Genomic DNA, 8372 nt, shown 5'->3' with positions numbered 1-8372 from the left:
ATATATACGACGATACGAATATACATGACAAAATACGGGTAAAAAGGGGTAAAGGGTGCTACATTGACTGCACTAACTTAATTCCCCACCTTGAATATTTTATAATTTTTTTAATATTTTAAAATTCTAACAATGAAATAGGATTATATAAATCTGTAATTGTGGGTTTTTGATTGTAGTTGTATTTGTTTGGTTGATCTGGTGAAAGCAGACTAGAGCATTAAGTTGGTTATTTTTAATTATTATTTGCAACCGAGATTTTGAAAAATGTATATCCATTCCGCAATGTATTTTATAAATCCATTTACATTTCACTTCTCTTCCACGTCAATGTTTATTCACTCATTAACACTCCACGTGTGAAACACACTGATTTACACGTGGCATTCATGTAGAGCGAGTGAACTACACGGTAACCCATGCCGAATTACCACCCCGTTATCAAATTAAATTTTCAAAAAAGAAGAATTTATTTAAAAAATTAAGCCATGTTTTTAAATTTTATTTATTTGTTTCTTTCCCTTCAATGACACAAATATTATGCAACTTTTTTATGCTATGCCTTTGTAATGTAACGTTTTCTTTGCTCTAATTTCAAGGAAAAAATAAAGGAAAGCAAAATGGTGGTGATTTTTCCCTGAGAAAAAGAAAATAAAAACGAACTACGGTGGTTACTATGGTGGTTGCTGGAGGCGGTGACAACGGCGGTGGTGGAGGAAACTGCTGCATGAAGTGGTGGCAGCATTACCGTAATCATTGTTATCACCAACACCACTACAATCATAATAGCAATTCTAGTGGGAATAGTAACAGTGCTAGTGGTGGCGGTGGCGGCGGTGGGAGGGTGGTAGCAGCGGGGTTCGTATTTTGTTTGGTTTGCTTTGTTATAAATGGGTTGATCGCTGTTCTATATGGGTGGCTGATTTTAACGCCGCCGGTCAGTTTAAATGAACGTAAGGGTTTGCCTTGGCTTGGTTGTCAAGAAGATAATGAAGGGTCTTGGGCTATTGGTGTTTTTTTTGGACAGTCGCCATTCTCTCTCAAACCCATTGAAACTGTAAGTCCTTTTTATTATGGGCTGTTATTTTTTTGCTTCTTTATTTTTTATTTTTCATCATTGTTTGTAGTTATCATGTAAAAATGTCATTTTTTTTATTTAAAATGGGTTTTCTCATTTCAGTAGATTTTTTTTTTGGCAATCAAAACAAGCAAATTTTCTTATTTCTGGGTTTTGTTTATTTTTTCTTATTTTTTTGAGTTTTTCTCTAATGCATCTACAGTTAACGTGAAAGCTTTATGCTGATTACTTTTTTTTTTAAAGAAAGGAAATTGGCTATCAAAACATGCAATTTTTCTTATTTCTGGGTTCTGTTTGCCTTTTCTTTTTGGTGTGTTAGTGTGATTCTTTGTGGGGAATTTTCTTATGCATGTACAGTTATAGATGTAATCTTTTGTGCCGATTTCTTATAAGTTCTACTTAAATGAAATAACTCAGTTTTTATAGCTTTCTATTTGTTGTTTTTCATCATTGTATGTAGTAATTATGTAAAAATGTCATTTAAAAAAATTGGGTCTTTTCATTTCAGTAAGCTTTTCTTTTGGCTTTTAATACATGCCAACTTTCTTATTTCTGGGTTTTGCTTGGTTTTTGTGAACGTTGTTTTTGTGGGGGGGGGGGGGGAGGGGGTCTACTTCTCTTCTGATGTACTGTTGAATATTGGCTTTAATGCTGGTTTCTTTTAAAGTTTGGTTTTTCTTAATGGTGGTTTTAATATGTGGAAATTTTTAGACTGAAATATGGAGAAATGAGAGTGCAGCATGGCCGGTAGCTAACCCAGTTATAACCTGTGCTTCAGCTTCTGATTCTGGTTTCCCTAGTAATTTTGTGGCTGATCCTTTTCTTTATGTTCAGGTAACTATTGTTTACTTTATCCTTTTAAATATTTTTATTATGTTATTGGCAATTATTTGTTTATTCACCTGTTTCTGCTAGTTGATTCTGTTTTATTTTGTATCTTTAACCAAGGTAGGAGAATTTTTTTAGGCCCAATAAACAGTAGTAAGCTGAGAATTTTTATATCACATATTTAATTAGTTAAATATGTCCAACTTCAACTCTTTTTTTCTTTTGGTAATTTTTTATTTCAACCAGCTGCAGAAATTTTCTTTTGTTTATATCCAAAGTTCTTTGACTAAATATGTCTTTTGTTTGATATCAGCGTGTATTGTATCATACATGTTACGCTTGGTCGATGCAATTGATTGGGCCATATATGATATCAATTTACTATTGACAATGATATAGTATTTATTTTGGGGTTTATTGTCTTCAACTTTATGTTGTTGAAGTAGGGTGAACTATATAAGGTGCAGAGCTGTATAATTGACTTTCCAGAAACCAATCCATTTTAGCTTGTGGGTTAAAGTCTATATTGACAATGAAATATGCAGGGAAATCCACAGATCTGTGAATATATAGATTTTGTTTTTGCTAGATATGTCGGTGCAATAGAAAAGTCTGCCGAGAGAGAGGAATCGTAGGGCTCGTGGTGCCGTTTTTGTTAATATTTGCTGTTTTCCAATTTGTATTAGGATTTGGGTTGGGCACTCCCTTGTCAGATGTAAACCCTTATCTGACTCTTACACCCATGTTCGAGTAATATGATTACTACAGAATGATGCAGACTTGAATTAAAAGTCCCATTTTTACAGAGAGTTCGGTTGTTTTATTATTGTACAAAAGAACATTAGAAGTGACCTGCTGATCGGTAACAAATACAAAAGTAGCTAGAATACACTTTTGAGTTGACATTAACTACACTACTTTTGTTTTCTTGACATTGGATGACTCAAGCTTGTTTCTTAAGCCTCTTTATGCATTTTTCTTGGAGATAACATCAATGAGAGTATCGGGAACAATTAAGAATAGGTGTAGAGGTTTATGAGTAAAGATTTAGTGATTCGTGCCTTGACTTGTGGCGCAGTTAGTTTGACATGAAGGATTGATATGGAAAAGTTGTCAACCTATTAGTATATTAGTCTTTGTGATTATTGGCATTGGCAATTCCTTAAATCAGTGAGAATGCTTGCTCCCTCCACTTCTTCCATCGTGGTTGCTGTGGATTGTTGGTAATCGTAATAGAGTAATTGATTGTTGGCAAAGTTCCTCTCATATGATTCTTGGGTTTACTATACTTAGTTGGAATGTGGTATTTGTTACATTTAGTATACATGAACTAAGCTGGTACCTAGATATGGTGCAAAACAGGTCCTTTAAAGCATTTTCATTGTTAGATTATGTTACTGGATTATTTTATTTGTGTGAGTGGCTCCTTTTTGAACCGCTACTACTATTTTTTACTTAAAAATACTAGAATTAATTTCGTGGGCAGCTAGATACCATTGCCATCCTTAAGCGCTGGTCTGTGGCTTGCTTTTAACTTCATGCATCATTGAACATTGAAATGCCTTTAGACATGTAATTTGCATGTGCTTCCTATGATTTTTGGGTTCAAAGCTGAATTTTCAGACATCTGCATTTAATTTTCAGCAACTTGTCTTCATAGGCTGGGGAGGTGAAAATTTTATGTACAAAAGGGGTTGACATGTGCTTACTGTGAGGTAGGTTAACCTAAGTTGAATTGGGAAGTGCTGTGCTTGTTAAATGGAGGAGATTGATTTCTAAGGTGTTAAATTAGATAATAAGTTAGTTATTTCCTCATCCACTACAGGTATACACTATGTTACTCGGACATGAGTGTATTGGTACGAGTCTTATATCAATATTTTCAACATTTTCGAATTTTTTCCATGTGTTTGGAGGTTCCATGGAGGGTCATATCCCCATCCCATGTTTGGCAATGTTTGACAATCACCTGTAAATAAGTCCACTGATATGCCTCAGCTGGTTTGTGTCATGCAAGGGGAGTGCAAATCTATCGCTTCATTCATCATACACATTTATCATTCATTGGAACACATTTGCGCTCGTATTTAGACCTGTATTCTTTTGTATGAAATATCCTGACTTTTAAAGTTTAAGTTAAATGTTGGTTTTTGTTACGTTTTGAAATCTATTCTCATGTTTACTTGAAATGCATCATGATCCAGGGAGATGTATTTTACCTATTTTATGAAACGAAGAACTCATTCACCATGCAAGGGGATATAGGAGTTGCAAAAAGTATCGATAAGGGAGCAACATGGCAACAACTGGGCATAGCCTTGGACGAGGAATGGCATCTTTCATACCCTTATGTCTTTAACTATCTTGGCCAAGTAAGACTATTGGTTTCTTTTTTTCCTTTTTTTATTATGCACATCAGTAAGATATAGACACATTTAGTGTTCAGTTTAGACAACTTTAGGCACCTTTTGATTTCATACATAACTGGTGTGATTTGTTGAGCATGAGCATGTAGGTTTATCCTTAAAACATAGGCAGTGATAGTGAAATTGCTGGATTGTGCTGAATTAGTTAATCTAATACTGATGAAAAGTATCTAATTTTTTGGACAAGATTTTCTAAGGCAGCCTTTTTGAGTTTCTAAGATTGACCAGTTCAAATATTATCATTTCTTATAATGATCAAGTATTGGCATACTCATGATGGTTATGTCTATGTGGTATATTATCTCATTGACAAAATTGTTAGTTGTTTTGTTTGTGACTACAGGTATACATGATGCCCGAAAGCAGTCAGAAAGGAGAACTTCGTCTTTATCGAGTAACAAACTTTCCATTGGAGTGGGAACTTGATCGGGTTATCATGAAGAAGCCCCTTATTGATTCATTTATTATTGATCACAATGGAGAGTATTGGCTTTTTGGCTCAGAACACAACTCTTTTGGAACAACGAATGGACGGTTGGAAATTTGGTATAGCAGCTCTCCTCTTGGTCCTTGGAAACCGCACAAGAAGAATCCTATTTATAATACTTACAGAAACTTTGGGGCTCGTAATGGGGGTCGGCCATTTAGGTACAATGGAAATCTTTATCGGATTGGTCAGGACTGTGGTGAAACGTATGGGCGACGGGTGCGAATATTCAAGGTTGAAGTTCTTTCAAGGGTTGATTACAAGGAAGTTGAAGTCCCGTTTCCCTTTGAAGAGTCCAGTAAGGGACGGAATGCTTGGAATGGTGCCCGGTACCATCATCTTGATGTACAGCAGCTAAAGTCTGGTGAATGGGTTGGGGTTATGGATGGTGACCGAGTACCTTCAGGAGACTCAGTCCATCGTTTTCTTCTTGGATGTGCTTCAGTTGCAGCGGTTTCTGGCCTCATTCTGTTCTTAGGTGTCCTACTAGGAGCAGTGAACTGCATTATCCCCTTAACTGGTGTGCTGATTACTCAGGGAAGAGAAGTGATACTTTTATTGCTTGGGAAAGAGCAAATGTATTTTCTTCGAAATTGAGGCGGGTTTTCAGCCGCTTAAATCGAGTACCTTCATTTCTGCGAAGCTGGATAAAGCCAAACACCTTTGCTGGAAGATCAGTTTTGACACTGATATTTGCTTTAGGAGTTGTGCTGTCTTGCACAGGTGTTACATTCATCTACGGAGGCAGTGGTGCAGAAGAACCATACTCATGGAAGGGTCAGTTTTCTCAGTTTACGTTATTAACGATGACTTACGATGCTCGTCTCTGGAATTTGAAAATGTTTGTGAATCATTATTCGAGGTGCGCTTCGGTAAAAGAAATCCTTGTGGTCTGGAACAAAGGGATACCGCCTAAGGTGAGTGATCTCAATTCAGCAGTGCCTGTTCGGATCAGGGTTGAGGATCTGAACTCCCTCAATAATAGATTCAAGGTCGATCCATTGATTAAGACTCGTGCTGTTCTTGAGCTTGATGATGATATAATGATGCCTTGTGATGATGTTGAGCGGGGATTTATGTTGTGGCGTCAACATCCCGATAGGATTGTGGGATTCTACCCTCGGTATGTTGACGGGAGCCGATTGGAGTATAGTGGTGAGAAGTATGCCAGAAAAAATAAAGGGTATAATATGATTCTTACAGGGGCTGCTTTCATGGATAGTCAAGTAGCCTTTGAACGGTATTGGAGTGAGCAAGCTAAGCCGGGGAGGGAAGTAGTCGACAAGTATTTCAACTGCGAGGATGTGTTAATGAACTTCTTATACGCAAATGCAAGCTCGTCTAAAACCGTTGAATACGTGAGACCTGCTTGGGCAATAGATACGTCAAAACTTTCCAGTGCAGCAATCAGCCGAGACACAAATGTGCATTACAAAATAAGAAGTGAATGCCTTAGGAAATTCAGTGATATGTATGGTAGTATGAGTGGCCGGCGGTGGGAGTTCGATTCCCGGAAGGATCGTTGGGATGTATAGTGCAAAAGTAATAGCTTTGAGAGTGGGTCGTCTGATGATTCCAACTTGCTCATGCTGTCTGGGTAAATTGGTGTCCCCTTGCACTTCTTCGAGTTGTCCATCTTTTCTTTGAAGTTGGTTTGGATTAGTTTGCACATTGATGTTCAGGTTTTCTTACAGAATAGAAAAGGTCTTTGAATGTTGTAATGTAACTTGTGATAATGGAATGTTTAAACTGTTTTTAATTCCTTTGACCCGGCCAGTTCGGGGCCGACGTGCAATGTCCGGTTCACTCCAGTTCCAGATATAAGTAATGTTTCCCATCTACTACATTAAACCACTCTCTGTAATTAATTTAATTAAAAGTTTGTTATGAAAATCGGTTGAAATGATAAAGTTCTTAAAATGTATGTAAAATGTTCTAAATATTTTAAAATTTGTATTCGTTTATGTTGAGTTTTTGTTAATTTCAACGAGTTTTTTTTTTTAAAATATATATCCAACAAGGCGTTTATCACCTTATTCGATGGTCATTTCTCACCCTCTTCAGTAGGTTCAATAATGGGTAAATTACTTGGTTTTAGGTGTTTTCTTTTTGGTTATTTGTAATTTTATCATTTAATTTTTGAGGTGTTTTTATTTTAGTTATTGAAGTGTTAAATCTCTAACGGATGTTACATCGTTCCATTATGTTTATACTTTCATTAAAGTGAAAAACGATAAAAATTGTGTTTGTTTAATTCAATCCATTACCGAAATTTTAAAAAAAATTAATGTTAAAATTTTAAATTCTAAAACATCAAAATAAATTAAAATTAAATAAAATGTTGAAAATTAATGATGTCAATTGAATTGTCAATAAAATATTGAAATTAATTCATTTCATCTCCTAAATTTTAAAAATAATATATTTTATATTTTCATATTATCTTAACAAAACCAACTCAAATAATTTATATTTAATAATTACTTATAAAAATTAAATTTCTTTGATTACATAATCTCAAATCTTCCATTCTAAACTAAAAATAAAGGGAAAAAAATCATGGCAATTAATTAAATTAATTGCTTGTTCCTTGTTTGGGTAAATAAGTGATGAAAAACTTATGAGTTTTGTTTGGTATGGAAGATAAAATGAATTAATTGCATGAATTTTCCTTTGCTTTTATTTTAGCATGGAAGATTTAGTGCGTGTCACATAATCAAAAGAAATTTGTGTCTCGTAGACAATTATTAAAGATGAGTTATTTGAGTTGATTTTAATTTGGAAACATAAAATGAAACCTAAAAATTTAGGAGAAAATTAAATTAAATTAATTAGAACTTTGGCCAGGGGTAAACAAGTACAATTTGATTTTTTTGATGCATTATTTTAGTTTCTACTATTTTTTCACTATAATCCTCAATACTTAAAAAAAAAAATTTGGGTGACCAAAATGAAAGGGACATAGAAGTTGGGCAACTAAAATGAAAATGTAAATATGATGTGCTTTCTATAACTAACTGTCATTAGAAATTTAATGCTTGAGTGATTTCAATGAAAACACCTTAAAAATGAGTGATGAAAGTGTAAGAATTTTATTTTGAGTGAGCAAAATGAAAACATCTAAAAATTGAGTGATTAACTAAGTAGTTTACCCTTTAATAAATAACAAAACATATTCACCCCAGTCGATAGGTTTAACAAATAACAAAATGTATCCAAATAGGTATTTGACACCTTTTTCAATCTTTCCATAATCATTATATTTTGGCGTAATTTATACTTATATAACGTGACGAATGTGGCCAAGTTCACATTAGCTTAATCAAAAAAAAAAGTCAATATTAATATAATGATATTATTATTTTTATATGAATATTTAAATAAAATAAATAAACTTAAAAAATTACTTATAAACACCATTATTTTTTCTATAACTCATTTTTTAATTAATTTTTTTGTATAACTCATTATATGTAAAATGTACATAAAGAGATTCGAGAAAAAAACATTAAAATTTTCAATGTTTTAATTATGTGATTATAAGCAATGTCTG

At 34.0% G+C, this 8372-nt stretch overlaps 1 pseudogene; it reads left to right on the top strand.

Moving 5' to 3' along the window:
- The first annotated feature begins 488 nt into the window (after window positions 1-488).
- LOC107904177 (glucosamine inositolphosphorylceramide transferase 1-like) lies at window positions 489-6578 on the top strand (annotated as a pseudogene).
- The last annotated feature ends 1794 nt before the right edge of the window (window positions 6579-8372 follow it).

The sequence above is a fragment of the Gossypium hirsutum genome, chromosome D05 (assembly GCF_007990345.1).
Source record: "Gossypium hirsutum isolate 1008001.06 chromosome D05, Gossypium_hirsutum_v2.1, whole genome shotgun sequence".
NCBI classification, from domain to species: Eukaryota; Viridiplantae; Streptophyta; class Magnoliopsida; order Malvales; family Malvaceae; genus Gossypium; species Gossypium hirsutum.
Note: the sequence above shows the minus strand (reverse complement) of the source record. Positions and strands in the feature narration are given on the sequence as shown.